Source organism: Mauremys reevesii, linkage group 2 (genome assembly GCF_016161935.1).
Source record: "Mauremys reevesii isolate NIE-2019 linkage group 2, ASM1616193v1, whole genome shotgun sequence".
Lineage (NCBI taxonomy): Eukaryota > Metazoa > Chordata > Testudines > Geoemydidae > Mauremys > Mauremys reevesii.
This window is the reverse complement of record NC_052624.1, coordinates 95,356,434-95,372,898: the sequence shown is the minus strand read 5'-3', so window position 1 is coordinate 95,372,898 and position 16,465 is coordinate 95,356,434. Positions and strand designations below refer to the sequence as shown.

Genomic DNA, 16,465 nt, shown 5'->3' with positions numbered 1-16,465 from the left:
AGCCAGGGAAACCTATGACAGCAGCAGATGGTACAGCACAGAAGGACTGGTAACCGTCATCTCATTGCCAATTTACAATGGCATGGTAGATGGTACAGAACGGCTGATAACCATCTCTGCTATCATGCAAAAGCAAATGAATGCTGCTGTGTAGCGCTGCTGAATCGCCTCTGTCAGCGGCATCTAGTACACATACGGTGACAGTGACATAAGGCAAAACAGGCTCCGTGGTTGCCATGCTAATGGCGTCTGCCAGGGCAATCCAGGGGAAAAGGGCGCGAAATGATTGGAGTGACTGACGACATTTACCCAGAACCACCTGCGACAATGATTTTTGCCCCATCAGGCACTGGGATCTCAACCCAGAATTCCAAGGGGCGGGGGAGACTGCGGGAACTATGGGATAGCTATGGAATAGCTACCCACAGTGCAACGCTCCAGAAATCGATGCTAGCCTTGGACCGTGGACGCACACCACCGAATTAATGTGCTTAGTGTGGCCGCGTGCACTCGATTTTATACAATCTGTTTTACTAAACCGGTTTATGTAAAATCGGAATAATCCCGTAGTGTAGACGTACCCTGACTTTTAACTTCAAAGGAGTTACATCAATGTAAAGCTGGATCAATGCAGTGATGAATCAGTCTCATAAGTTGCAGTCCTCCTACGTTTGCTTAATATAGTAAGCAGACCATATAATATTATTTTTATACAGTAATTTTGACAGTGATATGTGCATTCAAGTTTCACAACAGTAAGAATGGACTTGTTTGTCTCTGGCACACTTAGATGGGTGCTGACGATTGTATGGGTGACTTTCATTCTTGTTTCACAGCTAACATTTAAAAATAAATGATGCTTGAACTAAAATACCACCATGTACATGCATAAACTACACTTAAAGTACTGAATAAGCTGCCAACTGGCCTGGTCCCGTTGACTTCTTTGGAGCTACACCAGTTTATACGAGGTGGAGATCTTGCCCTATGGATTTTAATAATGTAACTGTCAAAGGCAGTGGAATTCAGAGTTCTCTCATGCCCCTGTGGATGTACTGTGGTATGTGACGTCCCACATTGATCTTGGAGACCAAAAATACCCAGTGGAATCAAGTAAGTTGAATCCAGAGGATGTAACCAGGAAAAGTTCTTACCAGTGTGATTGACAACATCTTTCAGACAAACGGATCTCCTGCAGGCAGCGCCTGAATGGAAGAGGAGTAGCAATTAGTAAGATCCAGCCAAGTGATTCATCAAGAAGGGCTGGGCAACCTAGAGAATTCTTTATATGGTCTAATATGTGTGCAATACATATAGTACAGTACCTAGTGACAACACAGCTTTAAAAAGTATTTTAGATTTATGTGTTTGTAGGAGAGTTTTTAGAGAACTCTGATAGAAAGGCTAATAGTGCCCTCTCTTGGAGGAAAAAATATATATAATTAGTATGTTCAATATAGAACCTTTGACTACATTAATACAGATACAAAGGCGTAAATCCTGGTCCCATTCTCAGAGCTAATAATATAACCTTCTTTTACAAATATTTTCCATACAAGTCAAGTTTTTCCTTTATGTCCTCTGTCAGTTTGCTCAAGTCGCTGCTGCGCCTCGGACTTTAAAATGAACTCACAGAGTTAATTAATCTCTCTTGGCTCATCTCTCTCTCCCATCCTACACTGCTTTCTCCCCACTTCTGCCCTCTCTTTGTTTTAAAAGTTAGATGTTACAGTTGTTACAGAAACTCCTGTCACAGGAAGAAACGGAGAAACAGAAAAAAAACCATAGAACTCATCAAAATGCTCGAGGTGGTAACTTTACTTTAAATAAATCTGGTAAATTAATTATTTTAACCTTTCAGGAATGCAATAGCTAATGGTACTTTTAATTTTCTTGAGGATATGGTTGCCAAGCAACAGAAATGTTAACTCTGCTTCTAATCCTAGCCACTAATATGGGTTTTCCTTGTTACCTTACTGTAATATCCTTAAATGTAAAGGTAACATAAAGTAATGGAAACTGCATTAAATTAGCACAACAAAGTGGGCAAATAACCTAACAGAAATTTTTAATCAAGTCGTATTAAAAGTTTTAAACAAAAATGTAATATCTTGCCTAACTAAATGTTTAACCCTGTGCTTTATCTTTTCATTTTCAAAAATGCATGGCCTTACTGCCTTATCTTGTATAGTAATGTACAATTCTGGTACCATTTGTCTTCAACTGTAAGTTTGTCATGTACGTTGTCCTGTGTTGTGTGTCACGTGACTAATTTTTTATTTTGTTGCCACAAAAGCCAATTTGATATTCATAACTCTATGAAATACCTTTTTGCTAAAAGGAGTACCACACTATTTTAATATCATAGGTGGGTTATAGTCATCATAATACTAATTAATATGTTGCAAAGCTCAAAAAGGCCTCAGTTATAAATATTTGAACATATATTTCTGCCTCAACAAACAATGCACTTGCAAAGAAAGGCTTTTCTTTTAATACTCAAAGGCTTTTTGTTCAAAGAAAAAAAACTCGAGGGGGAAAACCTCAACATTAATGCAAAGTTAATATTCACAAAATGTCATAATTAATTTTTTGGGGATTTGGATAAACTTATTAGTGTCTTTATTAAATATTAAAATATAGTTGTGAGTGTTGTAGCAAAAAATGTTAAAATATAAGAATATATACTATGTCTGATTATGTTGCAAAATCCTAAAGCTAACCAAACAATTTCAATAGATTTCCACTTTGTCTCCCAAACACAATCAAAAGTCATGAAAGTTTAATAGCCTCAAAGTGTTTGCAGTTTCCTACACATATATTTTGTTTTATATTTTTAACCTGTTGGATGTTTGGGATTTTTTTAGCAAATAATCAGGTCTGTCTTTTCTTTTTTCACAGAAGAAAGATCCATATCAGGATCATGGTACCACTAAAAACAGAAGTTATTTTTCATTAATGACAGCCTGTATAAAAGACACATGTCTTCTATTGCAAACAATGCATATTAGTTTGTTTTCCCCACTGTTTGCCTATGAAACATTACTTTTCCCTTCAAAACTGTTTGGCGATTATTATGATACAGATGTGCTAAGATTTTGAGTGTTTCATGTTTTGTTACCAACAAAAAAGGTATTTAAGCACATGCCTAACTTTAAGCACGTGTGAGTAGTTCCATTGGGCAAAATTTTGAAAAATGTCTAAGTACTTAGATTGTAGGTTCTTTGGGGTACAGACTGTCTTTTTGTTCTGCGTTTGTACAGCACCTAGCACAATAGGGTCTTGATCCAAGGCTGGGACTCCTGGATACTACCATAAGATAAATAATAATACTATGATAAGTGATTGAGGAGCCTAAGTTCAACTGAAAGTCACTTAAGCACTTTTGACATTTTTCCTATTGACTTCAATGGGACTACTCACACAGGCTTAAAATTAGATACGTGCTTAGTTGAATTGGGGCCTGGAAATTTTATTCATCTACCTCTTCATGTACAGAGATTCTTTGAGAAAGACCCATCTTTTTATTCAGACATACTAAAGGACTGTTGTAGTACTCCAATACCAGACAGCAGCATCAAAATCATGACAGATTAGTTGCCCATTGACTGCCACTGTAATAATGTAAGCAGCACACAGGTCTTGTGCTGGCTCTCCGCACTGGGCCTAGTTACAGCATGAAATGTCTTTTGAAATGTGGTTCAAGGTCTTTTCGGTATGAGTTAGAACATAAATTTAATACTAACTCTTGATTTGTGCACACACTGAAATGGAAAACTATTGGGGTGATAAAGGAATACCGTCTCTCCAGAAATCAAATTTTATATAAAAATTTAAGAGTGGCCATCCTGGGTCAGGCCAAAGGTCCATCTAGCCCAGTATCCTGTCTTCCGACAGTGACCAATGCCAGATGCCCAGAGGGATTGAGCAGAACAGATAATCATCAAGTGATCCATCCCCTGTTGCCCATTCCCAGCTAAGGACACCATCCCTGCCCATCCTGGCTAATAGCCATTGATGGACCTATACTCCATGAACTTGTATAATTCTTTTTTGAACCCTGTTATAGTCTTGGCCTTCATAACATCCTCTGGCAAGGAGTTCCACAGGTTGACTATGCGTTGTGTGAAAAAATTCTTCCTTTGTTTGCTTTAAACCTGCTGCCTATTAATTTCATTTGGTGATCCCTAGTTCTTGTTTTATGAGAAGGAGTAAATGACACTTCCTTATTTACTTTCTCCAACCAGTTGTGATTTTATAGACCTCTATCATATACCCCCTTAGTCATGTTTTTTCCAAGCTGAAGAGTCTCAGTCTTATTAATTTCTCTTCATATGGCAGCCATTCCATACCCCTAATCTTCTGAACCTTTTCCAATTCCAATATATTTTTTTGAGATGGGGTGACCAGATCTGCATGCAGTATTCAATATCTAGGCATACCATGGATTTATATAGAGGCAATATGACATTTTCTGTCTTATTTTCTATCCCTTTCTTAACGATCCCATCTTTTCTTGACTGCTGCTGCACATTGAGTGGATATTTTCAGAGAACTACCCACAATGACTCCAAAATCTCTTTCTTGAGTGCTAACAGCTAATTTAGACCCCATCATTTTATATGTATAATTGGGATTATGTTTTCATAGACATATTGCTATACTGGAATTATGGTGAAAATGTGGTCATTATTTATTTAAGACTATGACTGAAAAGAGGAGAGAGATTTTTGTTCTAACACTGCAAGGGGAAAGACATCTGAGAAACCACCTAGGAGAAGAGGGTCTTTACTGTGAAAAGGAACATTATTCTCTTCAAGATGTAAGGAAAGAGAATTTGCATCTTGGCAGTTATTTGACAGTTAAGTTCAAAGGAGCATTAGAAATTAGCATGAGAAGGGAGAAGAAAGCAGAAACCAGCCATTTTGCTCAGAGCAACCAGGATCCACACATAATCGAATAAAACTTGAACATATAATAGGCATTGTAGGCAACAATTATCCCAATTACATCTTTATAATATCTTTGTCAGAATGCTAATTGCATTAGAATCCTCTATGCCTGGTATATTAGGGTTTGAACTAATGTCCACTGGAATCAATGGAAAGACTCCCATTCACGTCAGTGGAGGCTAGATTAGACCTATAACTCTAATTCCTATCTACTAGGGAAAAGGTGGTGATAGGAGTTTATAAGTTTTAGTGAATGTGTTTTAAAACACCTTATAGCACCCAATGTAGAAGGTATTAAGACCTTTAAAGTGTGCTAGCTGATTGTGCTCAGCCCTAGGCTTTCCCCTTGAATTTCAATTAAATTTGTTACAGCGGGAAACAGGAACTCCGGGGAAGTATTCAAAAGTGGAGGGGACACGTTCAATATCTTGGGTACTTCTATGGACCCCATTACTAATGTATCTGAATACTCTATAATCTTGAATGGATTTATCTCAACCACAGCCCTGTGAGATAGGGCAATATTGTCCACATTTTACAGCTGGAGAAGAGAGGCACAGAGAAAGTAGTGCTTCAACCATTGAAAAATTCTTCCTTCATTGACAACCAAGGAAAACGAGCATATTAACTACATTTTGTGATGACTGGAGGGTGGGAGAGGGTGGATGGGTGTCAGGGAGGCAAAAGAAGAGGAGATTACAGTTGTCAGGATGAGATATAGATACATAGACTTTAAGGTCAGAAGGGGCCAGCATGATCATCTAGTCTGACCTCCTGCACATCACAGGCCACAGAACCTCACCCACCCACTCCTATAATAGACCCCTCTGGCTGAGTTACTGAAGTCCTCAAATCATGATTTAAAGACTAAGTTACAAAGAATCCACCATTTTCACTAGTTTAAAGCTGCAAGTGACCCATGCACCGTGCTGCAGAGGAAGGTGAAAAAACTCTCGGGGTCTCTGCCAATCTGACCCAGGGGGGAAATCCTTCCCAACCCCAAATATGGCAATCAGTTAGATCCTGAGCATGTGAGCAAGAACCCCAACCAGACACCTGTGAAATAATTTTCTGTAATAACTCAGAGCCCTCTCCATCTAGTGTCCCATCACCAGCCCCTGGAGATATTTGCAACTAGCAGTCGCAGATTGGCTACATGCCATTGTAGGCAGTCGCAGCATACGCCATAAACGTATCAAGCTCAGTCTTGAAGCCAGCTAGGTTTTTTTGCCCCCACTGCTCCCCTTGGCAGGCTGTTCCAGAACTTCACTCCTCTGAGGTTTAGAAATCTTTCTCTAATTTCAATTAAATTAGAGAAAGATTTCTAAACTTGTTGATGGCCAGTTTATACCTATTTGTTCTTGTGTCTACATTGGTGCTTAACTTAAATAATGCCTCTCCCTGGTATTGAGCCCTCTTATGTATTTACAGAGAGCAATCATATCTCCCCTTCTTCTTTTGATTAGGCTAAACAAGTCAAGCTCTTTGAGTCTCCTTTCGTAAGGTAGGTTTTTCCATTCCTTGGCTCATACTAGTAGCCCTTCTCTGCACCTGTTCCAGTTTGAATTAATCTTTCTTAAACATGGGAGACCAGAACTGCACACAGTATTCCAGATGCGGTCTCACCAGTGCCTTGTATAATGATACCAACACTTCCTTGTCTCTACTGGAACTACCACCCTTGATGCACCCGAGGACTGCATTTGCCTTTTTCACAGCTGCGTCAGATTGATGACTCAGTCATCCTGTGATCAACAATACACTCCTCCTCTGTCACTTCCAGCTGATACATCCCATCTTACAGCAAAAATTCTTGTTATTAGTCCCTAAATGCATGCACTCTGCACTATTAAATTTCATCCCATTTCTATTACTCCAGTTTACAAGGTCATTCAGTCATCTTGTATGATCATTCCCTATAGCATATCTCCCCTCTTCTAAAACAGGATATCATGTGAACAAGATCTTCAGGGACAGAAAGAAAAGCTTAGGTCTTAGGAACTGTATGATGGAATAAGTGTGGGGGATAATATATTATAGTTGGTGCCTGAAGGCAGAAAAATGAACTTCTGACCTCTGGTGATTGATGGAAGGAAGTGAAAGTTCTCTGACCTGCACCAATTAGTTTAAAAAACCCCCACAATACCTGGAACTTGAACTGAACTAAAACACCAGAACTTTCTCATAGGGGAGCAAAACACCCTAAGGAACTAGAGATTGTTACTTAAGTATTATTTGTGACAATTACTGCAGTGGATGTTAAAATGGGGGATGGATACTGTCTTCTTACACAGCGGAAAACAGAAAAAGACGCACGTGTGATGAAGAGTGGGGCAAAGCACCGCAGCAGATTTGCCGCACACTGCTCCCCACCCGTTCCCAGCAATATACAAAAGCCCCTCTAAATTACTTTATGCAATCAGGGCTCTGCAACGTTGGGAATGGTCTGATGGGGCAAAGCTAGAAATCAGTTGCCACTTATGGGGAAATTTTCAAGCAGAAATCCATATGATGGTTTGTGATGCTAAATGCAGTTCTAACTGTTTTCCATAGGTCTACCTAATGAATAACTACAAGGAAAGTAGCCAGTGTCAGCATAGCTCCAGAGAGTGAAGGAGGCCATCACCTAGGATTTACTGCGATCCATCGGATTTGTTGCACCCCTCCCATGTGACAGCCACGATCTTGGCCAACACACAGGAATTGGACCAGGAACTCCAAAGCTGCTACAGTGTGAGTTTATGAGCCAAGACTCTCTGGATGGAGGCTGTAACAAATTCATATCCCCTGTAGATCTGGACAGAAAGGCACCTGTAACATGCACTCACCATAGGGTTCCATGAACTCTTCCTCTTTAAGGAAACCATCAGGCAGAGCCTCTGAAAGCATCTCTTCATGAAGTTTTTGGATTATTTCCCCTACTACCACCATGGGATTTCGCAGTAGAGGGGAATGTTTGGACCTATAATAACAATTTGCTATCCTCCTGGGGAAGTGTGGCTTTCCCACAGCATATCTCCCCTCTTCCAAAACAGGAGAGCTCTAATGGTTACAGGGCCATTGTTAGATCTCCCCTACCAAAAGCCCCTGTTGTGCAAACGCTGTAAACTAGACAATGCAACATCATTGCCACTAGGGTGACCAGATGTCCCAATTTTATAGGAACAGTTCTGATTTGGGGGTCTTTTTCTTATATAGGCTCCTATTACCCCCCATCCCCGTCCTGATTTTTCACACTTGCTGTCTGGTCACCCTAATTACCACACTCTTCAAGAGCTTTATAGTCTAGAAAACTCTAGCTATGGAGCCAGATAGTATCAGTAGTTGCAGTAGGGAACTTCCAGAGCTTCCCTACCCACCAAAAAACCTGTGGGAGCTGTGAGAGAGGGAATCTCAGAAAAGATTGAGGGGCCTATCTCTAAACCTGATAGGTCCCCCAGGATTGGTGTGGATCTCTATAGATTCATGGGAAGTCAGGACAATGGGTAGCCATGATAGTGGGATGGCTAGCAGGAAAGTGAATAAAGGATGGAGCTGTATTATATGTTATATTCACTTTCTGTAGTGCTAGAAAGAGGAGGATGTGCATCCTCCTGCCCCCGATCCAGCTCACACCTCCACACCCTGCCCTGGCAAGTCTCCACCCACTGCCCCAGTAGGAACCTCCCACTACAATATGGAGAATCATTTGGAAGGGGGATGGTAGCATGGAGGCAGATGAGCCCCTGGTCTGTGTATGAAAGGGCCCTTCTGTTTGTGGGAAGCATGATGTGGCCCCCACATGAATACACTCCAGCATCATCTAGTCGCCTTCTGAAGTAACTCACATCAGTCTTCAATCTCTGTTTTAAAAGGTAAGTTGTAAATTAATTCCACTTAAAGGTATATTTAGAAATGATTGCATTGTTTTCTTTTTTTAAATAGTTGCACTGAAATTTAGTCATTATTGCTCAACACTCTGAAAATTCAAAAGATTTGTATTTTATTTCTTAAGTTACCTACTGAGCCATTGTTACACAAGGTTAGGTTTTCTGAACCATGGTGATGACAGGAGCTTTGTGAGGTGATTTTGAAGGGGCTACATGGAATGGGCTGTCTTTTGGCCTTTCTTTTGATGGTCAAGGAGATGGAGGGGAAAGGAATAACCTTGGCTAACGAGGCTAACATTTCTGAATAGTGCCTGAGGCAGTTAGGTGCCTGTAGCAACCTTCATGGAACTGGAGGGAGGAACACAAGCTGCAGGAGGGAAGAGTTTGGAGAAGGCACCAGGAAGTCAGTCTGTGTGCACATGGCTAGCATGCTAGTTTCAGCAGCTCTGTGAATAGTTCTTTTAATAAAGAGCCAGTTTAGCTTTCAAGCATGGAGTCCTTTCATATTATTACCCACCAAGTGAAAAATGAAACAGTGCCCATCTCCCATTAAAAGTCATAGTCTCAAGTGCCTAAGTCCATCAGATACTTTTCAATATCCTGCCTACTATGTTTTGGGTGAATAATAAGGCCTCTTCCCCGCTGTTCAACTTCTAACATAATTTTTGCATAGTTGGGCTGGGAAACCTCTGACAATCTGGACTACCCAGGCATTGTAAGGGGCCTCTTCTGGAATTGAGAAGAGGGCACAAAATGCCATGTTGTATGCCTATCAATTCTGCTTCTGCCTGCACAGTGCTTAGTGTGCAGAAGCAGCAAAAGAAATGTAACTGCTTTTTGGATTTATCTTAACAATTTCCATGACAAAATCTACTGTTTTATTAACCGATAGAGAGATCCTCAAACCTTCCCTGCCTCCGCCCGTTCCAGCCCCTTTATACCATGTAAAAGTGCTAAGTGGTATAAAGAGGTTCTAAAAGCCAAGGGAGGATTCCCTGGCACAGGTACTGCAGAAGACAGTGGTAAGGTTGCCTCTCAAGGACATTTTCACAAGCCTTGGCATGCCGAGGGCAGCAATGCAGCCCTTTGGCAATTCTGGGTATTGCTGCACCCCATTGGGCAGACCAGGGAGGTTCCTATAATTTTGGCACATCTCCAGGGCTGCCTACATTATGCTGGTGGCTTCTCCATCTTCAGAGCAGATTGGGAAGGCACAGAGGCTTAATTATGCCTTAGCCCTCTATACTTGTTAGGGTAAATATTGACTGACTTCTCTTTGGTTTCATTTTGATGGCCCTGTATCAAAGGAAACACTGCTCTCTGTTGGCAATGACATGCATTCAATTACTCATGTAGTGTCTTTCAGCCTTGAGCAGAGGGCCAGCCCAAAACCTATGCCCCACTTATGTAGAATTTAAAACCTCAATATAATGCTTAAATGAGACTTAAGTGGGGAACAACCCTTTGTGGTGTATTCCTGCATAGGGCGAGTTTATGATTAGTGGGGTTTGAGTAATAACCATTTAAAAGGCCCTGTTCCAAAAAGAGGTTTTGGAAAGGACGTTCAGCTAATATCAGTGCAGGGAATTTTATTTAAGACCTAATTGTCAAATTTTAAATTGCAGGATTACATTAGTGCTTTCTTCCCCACACAAAAATCAGAACATCAGGAAATAAATATATTGATTTATTGCAAACTGTAAACACTAGTCTTACTGTGTGAAATTCATCCCTGTACAGAGGGCTAGCACGAGGGCTAGGCCTCCCCAAGATAGTTCACCCTTGCACCAAGCAGGAGAGTTATTATTATTGATAGTGTGTCACATCCTCGATTGGCATAAGTCAGGGTAGTTCTATTGGAGCCACGCTGACTGAGGGTATGTCTACACTATGGGATTATTCCGATTTTACAGAAACTGTTTTTTAAAAACAGATTGTATAAAGTCGAGTGTACGCGGCCACACTAAGCACATTAATTCGGCGGTGTGCGTCCATGTACCGAGGCAAGCGTAGATTTCCGGAGCGTTGCACTGTGGGTAGCTATCCCGTAGCTATCCCATAGTTCCTGCAGTCCCCCCCGCCCATTGGAATTCTGGGTTGAGATCCCAATGCATGATGGGGCAAAAACAGTGTCGCGGGTGATTCTGGGTAAATGTCGTCACTCAATCCTTCCTCCGTGAAAGCAATGGCAGACAATCATTTCGCGCCCTTTTTCACCTGGATTGCCCGGCAGACGCCATAGCATGGCAACCATGGAGCCCGTTTTGCCTTTTGTCACTGTCACCGTATGTGTACTGGATGCTGCTGACAGAGGCGATATTGCAGTGCTACACAGCAGCATTCATTTGCCTTTGCAAGGTAGCGGAGACAATTACCATCCCTATTGCACCGTCTGCCATTGTAAATTGGCGATGCAATGATGGTTATCAGTCATTTTGCACCCTTTGCATTTGGAAATTGGCTATGATGGTTATCAATCCTTTTGTACCGTCTGCTGCTGTCATGGGTGCTCTCAAGTCCTTTAGGGCTAACCCAGGTTAAGCAGCTGGCGATCCGTTGCTTATGCATAGAAATCTTGTTCTCCCAAAGTCCAAGCAGCATAGAGATAGTTTCTTCTTGTTAGGGCTTTTTATTCCTTTCTCACCAGAGTTCAGGCTGATGGGATGAGTTCACGCCCACATCTCCTCTCCATTGCAGTGGGGAGAAATGCAGTTAACAAAAGTTCTTTGATGTTTCACAATGGCTCATTTGGTTTCAATGGGCCTTCTTGGTGGACAAGACTGAACACCTCTAGAAGGAAGCCAGCTTTTTACATATATTAATGCTTCTTTCCTGTTTGATGACTTTGGCTATGTATACACTAGCACTTTTGTCGGTAAAACTTTGGTTGGCCAGGGATGTGAAAAAAACACACCCCTGAGTGACATAAGTTTCACCGACAGAAGCGCTGGTGTGGGAGATGCTCTCCCGCTGACATAGCTACCGCCACTTGTTGGGGGCGGTTTAATTATGCTGACTGAGAACTTTCTCACATTGGCATAGAGCAGCTACATGGGAGACTTTACAGCAGCACAGCTACAGCGGTACAGCTGTGCTGTGGTAAGGTCTGTAGTATAGACACAGCCTTAAATAGGGAGCAACTTCTATTCAAATATAATGGGCTGCTGATGTTGCTGGAACCAAAGTAGTGTTACCATGATCTTTGCTGCAAAAAAGAAACAGAGATGAGGCCTATTTCAAGACAAGATAAGAAAATAAAGTGCTAGCGCAGTTATCATCAATGGAATTTTCACCTCTCACCTTCCCTTACAAGAAAGAAAGTGTTGGCACAGGAGAAAGTTCCTGTGGAGGGAACTTATTATTGCTGATCTCCAAGCAGAATCCACCGAGACTTCCATCTCAAATTCAAGCAGTGCTGCATTCATATCTTTTGTCTCTGTGAGTGTAACAATCACGTTTCTGAATCATACAAAAGGTTTCCTCATCTTTAAGGGAAACTTTTAACACAGGAAAATTTAAACAGAGCGTGAGAGCACCCACTCACCTTCTGACCTTCTTACTGTGGCAGTTTCTTCCAGGTTCTAGAACCAGCCATTTGGGGCCAGATCCTCAGCTGGTGTAAATCAGCACAGTTCCATTAGACCATCCAAAATGCTCTGTGTCAACCTTCTTGTGTTAGAGGTTTTCCATAACAACGAGGAAAACTTTTGTATGATTTAAAGGTTCGGTGTAGGAGCTAATAATTAGATAGAGTGAGACAGATCCTCAATGGAGCATCACCAGTTCACACATGGGGTTCTGGGACTATCTAAATATTAACTCCTATACTCAGTGTACTTCACACAATAGTCTTGAAAGATTGAGTCCATATACCAGTAGATCAACTGGTTTTTTGTTTTGTTTTTTACTGACCTTTCAAAATTGCAGAGCTATTATTGCAGAAAGTATATACTGTATATAGTACAGTAGATTACATAGATTTCTACATACACTAGAGTAGAAAACTACAAAAGATATACAATCAAAAATCCAACATTCTCAGCTGAAATATAAAAAGAAATGTTTTTTTAAGTCCAGCGTCACACATGAATCTAATTTAACACAGCACCCAGAGTGTGGTACTGAGTAAGATCATCTCATATGTCCCATCACAAACAGAAAGTGTCTGCAACAAATGTTGCCTAGAATTATGATGTTCCCAAAATCTTTCTCATTGCCCTGTTTACTCTCCCTCACTTCACTTGTTATAATATGCCTCTGGTAGATTAGGTGGAATTGAAATTTTAGGCGGTTTGTGATTTCACATTTTGCCAGCCAGATTAAAACATGAGGAGAATGTCTATAGCAGACTTGCATTAAGTGGCCCTAATGAATGCATGATTGCAACAACAACAACAAAAGAAAGACAACCCATTGCTCTCAAGTCAATCTGCATTTCCATACTATGAGCTGAAACATACATGTGTCTCAATTTTTATTACCAATATTTCTGAGTTGATAGTTTTATATTAGAGCAAGTCAGAAAAAAAATTTCCATGGAAAATTTCAATTTTTTAGCAAAATATCAAACATGAAAATGTTCACCAAACCCCCAAATTTTCTTTTGTGATACACCTTATGGGAGTTGCAGTTCAGGTGCCTCTATTGGTTAAGCTTCCTGAGTGGACTACATCTCCCATAATGCATCACTATCTCCCCTCTTATGGAGCCACTGGGGAGCATCATGGGAGTTCTTGGCTGTGGTATAGCTTGAAAACTTACTTTTCTGTCAATAAAGAGTTTCAACGGAAATTTTTTGACAAACTCTTGCCTGCATGTTCCCCTTGTTGGTAAGTAAAAGTTATGGCCTACTAATTTCCATTACAAATCCATAGAGATGGACTTGAACTGCCAAATTTGGATCCACATTTCAATAATGCAAAGTTCAGGTCCAGCTCTCTAAAGAGATGATGTTTATTGCCAAGCATTTTATTAAGTCAGCCATATGTGGGCACAAGAAATATACCAGTACCTTTCCTGCATTGCCTGTGTCAGGACACAATCAGGACTGAGCTTATCTGTTTTTTAAATCACTCCTTGATTTTTGAACCTTTCCTGTTTTAGTGTTTTACTTTTGTGAAAATGAGTTTTAGTTCTCAGATGGTTTCATATCCTGCTACCAATCCCATGAGTCATCGAGACTCCTTCAGTTGCATTTTAAAGTCCCTCTCTGGATATATTTCTCTTATTTTGATTTGTGAGTGTAAACAGCTGGGAATTAAAAGGAATACCATGTGATTGTATGCTGTTGGTAATTGTGTTACCATGGTAAACTGACCTTGGTGGATTACAAAACTAAGCTTTTAAGAGGCTTATCTACCCTTGCCTCCCACAAGTGAATCTTTATTTTTCAGAATTAGCAGGAGTTGTTTTTTTCTAGTATTCTTTGATTCATAAGCAAGCTACCTTTGAAATGTATTTCTAGATGCAATAACAGGCTACATGTATTCCATTGTATGTTGTAGTTAGATAGTTTAGTATTTAACCTCAAGATCTCTGGTATAAGTGTGCCTTGAATCAGTAGTTGCTGAAAGTTGTTACCAGCTGAAGACTGATGTTTGACCTGTGTGAAACTAGTTAGTCATTTCAGTCAGGGGTGGCTCTAGGCAGGGCCGGCTCCAGACCCCAGCGCGCGAAGCGCGCGCTTGGGGCGGCATTTTGCCGGCAGGACGGCAGGCGGCTCCGGTGGACCTTCCGCAGTCATGCCTGCGGGAGGTCCACCGGAGCCGTGGACCAGTGGACCTCCCGCGGGCATGACTGCAGAGGGTTCGCTGGTCCCGCGGCTCGGGTGGACCTCCCGCAGGCATGACTGCGGAAGGTCTGCCGGAGCCGCCTGCCACCCTCCCAGCGCACCCTCCGCAGGCGCGTCTGCAACAGGTCTCCCGGAGCCGCAGGACCGGCAGTGCGCCCCCTGCGGCATGCCGCCCTGCTTGGGGTGGCCAAATTCGTAGAGCCGCCCCTGGCTCTAGGAATTTGGCCACCCCAAGCATGGCGGCACGCCGCAGGGGGGCGCGCTGGCGGTCGCCGGTCCCGCGGCTCTGGAGGACCTCTTGCAGACGTGCCTGCGGAGGGTCCACCGGAGCCGCAGGACCAGTGGACCTCCCGCAGGCATGACTGCGGACGGTCCGCTGGAGCCGCCTGCCGCCCTCCCGGCAAAATGCCGCCCCAAGCGCGCGCTTGGCGCGCTGGGGTCTGGAGCCGGCCCTGATTTCAGTCCAGTTCCCAGTGGACAGAGATGACCCAGAGAGACCAAGGATTTACAGGGGAGGTGCATCTTACACAGGGGTTAGGTTCTAAAGTCAGCACGTAAGGCAAAAATCACATATAGTCAAAATTACCCTTGAAAATCCCTTAAATTGCCCATAAAGTACAGTATACTGTACATGGTTTTGTGTATACAACCCTGTACAGTAATACTGTATGTATAAATGTATAATGTATACAGTAATGTACAGCACATAATAAAGAGTACATATGCAAAATATAATTTTACAGTATTTTTATTACATAAAAGAGAGACAGAAGAATGAAAGAATAAAAAAGGAAAACAGTAAACCTAACCACTCCATTCATCCTGGATATTCTTGCTAGTCTACGATGACGATGATAATGGTGATACGACAACGATGAATGATAACGATGATGATCAGTACAGCACCCGTATGATGAACGATGAAACGATGAAGATGGGCACTAAACACACTCCAATGATTAGTCTTCCTCTTCCCCTGACAACACTATTGGGGAGTCGTCAGGGCTTGATGTCAATCCAGGAGACAGAGGTGACAGAGAGTGAATCATAGATGAAGTGGTTGGCTCTGGTTCAGCTCGAGAAGTTGATTGCGTAGGCTCATCTGCTGCTAGTTGTTTTTTCTTGAAAAACATGGTGATCAGCAACTGTCACTGTTGTCTCTTGAGCTGCTCAAACATTTCTTGATATGGTCTCAAATCGTCCGTAATACTACATGTGATTTTGAGGCTTCGTTCCATGGAGGGATCAGAAATTAAATCATTCAAGTGTTTCACTGCTTGGAACACTTCAGCAAATTTGCCTTTTAGGGCACGGGGATTTGCAGCCCTGTAGAGCAAGACTGGCTTTATTAATGACCAGCCGCGTTGCCACAAAACATCACAATCTCACGGTCTTTAGCTGCTTTGAAGCCAGAGGCTTGTCTTTCTGATTTCGATGTGTAAGTGTGGTTGGGCATTTTTTTCCAGAAGAGCCCAGTCTTGTCAGCATTAAAAACGTATTCTGGAAGATAGCCCTTTTCTTCTATGATTTTCTTTAATTGTTTGGGGTAGGCTTTTGCTGCCTCTTCATTGGCAGATGCAGCTTCACCAGTAGTTTGCACATTTTTGAGGTTGAAGCGGTTCCTAAAACTGTTAAGCCAACCTTGCCTGGCTTTGAATTCCTTCTCATCAGAAGGCTGTCCCTCTTTGGTGGGAGGTTTGAACAGCACGTAGAGGCATAGAGTCTTTTCTCGCAATGTGTTGCCATCGATAGACACATGTTTACAGTTCATGTCTTCCAGCCATAAGTTTAATGACTTTTCAGTCTTCACTAAAGTCTTATCACGCACCTGGCCCATCACCTTAGCAGTTATT

At 41.9% G+C, this 16,465-nt stretch overlaps 1 long non-coding RNA gene across 1 annotated transcript in view; it reads right to left on the bottom strand.

The window, feature by feature from the left end:
- The window catches only part of LOC120397063, a 63,946-nt gene extending 51,563 nt beyond the window's left edge, over nt 1-12,383 (bottom strand). The window contains exons 1-2 of the long non-coding RNA XR_005593649.1: nt 12,366-12,383; nt 1,155-1,205 (exon numbers count right to left, since the gene is read on the bottom strand). This is a non-coding gene — a long non-coding RNA (uncharacterized LOC120397063). The remainder of the gene's footprint in view (nt 1-1,154; nt 1,206-12,365) is intronic.
- Between the last annotated feature and the right edge of the window lie 4,082 nt (nt 12,384-16,465).